The sequence below is a fragment of the Rhipicephalus sanguineus genome, chromosome 2 (genome assembly GCF_013339695.2).
Source record: "Rhipicephalus sanguineus isolate Rsan-2018 chromosome 2, BIME_Rsan_1.4, whole genome shotgun sequence".
Lineage (NCBI taxonomy): Eukaryota > Metazoa > Arthropoda > Arachnida > Ixodida > Ixodidae > Rhipicephalus > Rhipicephalus sanguineus.
In genome coordinates this window covers 154,119,986-154,124,042 of record NC_051177.1, presented here as the reverse complement: position 1 = coordinate 154,124,042, position 4,057 = coordinate 154,119,986, and positions in this window count along the sequence as shown.

Sequence of the window (4,057 nt, the reverse complement as noted above, 5' to 3'; positions counted from 1 at the left end):
ATCGCGGCGGCTTGCAACAAGACGATAAATATAAGGTAGGTCACTAGAGCACATTGGGATCCCATCTTTCAAGCTTTCCGTCAACTTAATCTACCGGACCAAGGAGATGGCCAGTGTCCACGGTTTTCTGGACTAAGGAGACTGAATTGACAGTCTGGATAGTTACGCTTGATTCATCTTGAACTGCCTTGTACATCTCAAAATTCAACTTGCACTGCAAAGGAGCGCGGACGCACAACGCTGTCTGTTTTCTCTCTCTCTCTCTCTTTCTCTGCACAAGGATGAATTCACAGAGTTGTATACACGCGCAAACAGCTCAAAATCGTTATACTGCCACTGAAAATATAAACGCGATAGCGTTAAAGAGCTCGTATCGCAGAAATTCCGCCGTCGGCGTCGGCGCCGGCACCGTTGGTTGAGAGCGAAAAATCATGATCTTGTCCGTGACCGAAAAAGCGAAAAAGCTGCAAATAAAATAAATAATAAATATGTTGGGTCCGAGTGAGAATCGAACCCAGACCGTCTGCGTGGCAAGCAAGTGTTCTGCCACACAGCCACGCCTCTGCTTAGAGCTGCACTGAAAGTAACTTTGACGCTTCCCAAAAATACGCGTCCTGTATACAGGTGTCACAATACGAGATGTAATATCGCAGTAATATTGCGTGGTACAAGCGTACATTGCCATCGGGCGTCACACCATGTCAATATCATAACGACTTGGTGGTTTAAAGACAGCCACCCATTACAAAAGTCACACACATTACTACGCGTATTCCCTTAAGACCACGTAGTGGGTGCATCGCAGCTTCGAAAAAGGTTCTCGCGCATAATTGCTCCTGGTTTAAAGCATGCTACCCATTATATAAGGCACACACCTTATTGCGCGCATTCTGTTAAACACTCGTAGAGTTCGAAGTGCGCACTAGGGGCAGGATATTGCTATCGCGTTCAACTCTTAAAGGCGAAGCTTAAGCGTCCCCCAATTTTTTATGATACTCATATGAATCCATCTCGCCAACTGCTATAAGTAGCCGCTGCCAATGTTCGACGGGCAGCCTTATTGAATTAAGTTCAGAATGAGACACTGTCCGGTTATCCCAAAAAGCTTTTGTTCTGCATAGTAATGTGCTGTTTAGTGTGCACACGTCATTTTAACTCCTCAAGAGTTCACAGATTTGTGACGTTGCGTAACAAACAGGTGATTTTATGACACACCAAATATTTTTGACAAATGCCGAAGAACCAATGGCCAAAACTATGCCGAATTGAAAATAGTCTATTCTCTTAATTTTTTACGTAGTCGTGTATAAGTCGTCATTAAAGGGACACTAAAGAGCAAAACGATTTTTCTCGCATTAGTAAAGTAGTCTTCCACGATACCAAAAACACCACGCTGGCTGCGAGAAGACGCTTAATAAGCGAGAAAACGCGCAAAAAGAAAATACAGGTGGCGACGCCACCTTGGAGTTCCCGCACCATTTGCCGTGACGTCACATATTTTTGACATAACGAGTTTGTGGAAATTTCGTCTAGCCAATGGCGCTAAAATACGTTAAATGCTCTTTGAAATCTTTTACGTCATGAATTACAAAGTTCGGCGCGAAATTTAAGAATGAAACTTTGAACTTGGTTTTCTTCTCTAATAATAAACCTATAGTGGTGAAATAAACTACACAAGAGTTCTACGAGCACACTTTATCAATCTAAACCAATTCATTGTTTCTCTTTAGTGTCCCTTTAAGCGATGGATTGTCGTTCGGCGCCGTCGAGGCACCATGGCTCGCCGACGGAGCCGGCCTGGCGCGGCGCCTCCACCTCCTCTCTCAGCCTCCTCGGTCTGTTGGAATGCGTCGCGTTAGTTGCGCGGGTTGAGTCAGTTGCCTGTCTTGTAGTTTTGTGTTCGAGCGAGCATGCGCATCTTCGGTGGCAGTGACGCCAGGCTCCGCGCTCGAAGTGACGCTTGGAGGGCGGAATATTCATGGAGCTGCGGACACGGACAACGTGCACCTGTTAACGGTGAGTGTACTGCTTTCGTAGGTACTAATTATGCAGCTTTAGCTGGGCGTCTGCAGCAGCTCTGCGGAAGTAGGCTGCCAGCCATTTCCAACAGGAGCCTGCGCCCGCATGGCTGTTGCGGACGCCCAACTAAAGCTGTTACTTAACGAATTGACACCCTTATGCGCGTTGCTGTACAAGCTCCCATAAAATGAGCGATGCAAAACATTATCAAGGGTCATTGTTCGCTGATCCCACATAGTGTTTGCACTGCTGAAGACGCAAGATGTCGTTTTGAGATGCGTTTTAGTCTGCTTCGTGATAACATTTCCATCGGCATTGAGTGTGCAGCATGCTTCACCGCGTGGGAACGTGAAAAAAAGTCTGTGCACAGTACACTTAGACGCGCTATATATAATGGTTTTTGTTGGCTTAAAGACGGTAGTTTAGGATGCAGATATAGTACGATGTTTCCAGCGCGTACGCGGTAGTTCTTGGTGTGGCATTCACAAGACGCTATGCGCACATGATCGGCTACAGTGACACAGGTCCCGATTGTGGTCATTGTCAGTTACCAGAAATACTTGAATGAACATATATTTTGCGCCTGCCCAGCGTACGCACGAGAACGTCAGAAATTGATCTCCTTGATTGGGCAATATCATAGTAGACCATTGACCGATGAGGTTGTGTTAGGTCCTTGGCAGCACAAGTGTGGTTATAGAAGCAGTCGTAGCCTTCTTACAAGCTACTGGACTGGATGCACGTCTTTAGATTTTCCCCAGCGTAGCGGGACTATAGTCTCGTCTCCCTACCTTACCATCGTCAGTCCCCCCTCTTTCGCCCCTAGTCCTTACCCAGTGTGAGTAGCAGGCCAGAGCAAACTGTAGCTCAGGCCGACCTCTCTGCCTTTCTGTAAATAAATCCTCTCTCTCTCTCTCTTAAGTTTGGCACGCCTCGCCGGTAAGAAAAGCTCGAGACTTTCGACGGCGCGCGTTGTTGCGGCCGTGCACTCTTTTCCCTCGTTTCTGTTTGCTGTTTTCGCGGTTTGCCTACGTCTGCGATGACGTTTGACGTTGTAATAGAATCGAGTAATATAATAATAATATCTGGGGTTTAACGTCCCAAAACCACGATATGATTATGAGAGACGCCGTAGTGGAGGGCTCCGGAAATTTCGACCACCTGGGGTTCTTTAACGTGCACCTAAATCTAAGTACACGGGCCTCAGACATTTCCGCCTCCATCGAAAATGCAGCCGCCGCGGCCGGGATTCGATCCCGCGACCTTCGGGTCAGCAGTCGAGCGCCATAACCACTAGACCACCGTGGCGGGGCAATAGAATCGAGTGAGTGTACGTGACTGTGGGAGCTATGTGCGGTAATTCCAGCATATGTCATGTCTGATCTCGATGTAGACTGCGTCCGCGCACGCTGGGTGTCGTTCGGGCGTTCGTACTCGCATGTGTATATCTGAGTATTTAAGGATGGGTTACGTTTGTAAAACAGGTGGTCAGTAACCGCTCACAGCGTGCCCCTGACTGCCGGAGGATGTGTTTGGGTGTTGGAATATGTCGGCGCAAAGCCGGGCTTATTCTGAAAGCAAATTTTGAAGTGATGTCTAAGAAAATAACTGTTTTCATTCGTGCATAGCCTGTGCCTACTGCGAAACGAGGTTCCCGCTGCCTTTTACGTGAAAATTTGTTTTCGTTGCGAAATTATTTAAAACGAAACACACGTGTCAGATATGTGTACAGTAACGGTGTGTTGAACAAAGGGTGGTTTTAAATACAAATAATCAGTGTGTGTGTGTGTGTGTGTGTGTGTGTGTGTGTGTGTGTGTGTGTGTGTGTGTGTGTGTGTGTGTGTGTGTGTGTGTGTGTGTGTGTGTGTGTGTGTGTGTGTGTGTGTGTGTGTGTGTGTGTGTGTGTGTGTGTGTGTGTGTGTTGGTTATTCCAGTTGACAGCCACACTCTTCACTCCAGTTGACAGCCACACTCGGGGAAACGAAGGTGCCGCTATGGTCTGGCGCCTCACCACTCGTGATGGGAATATCAACAGCGG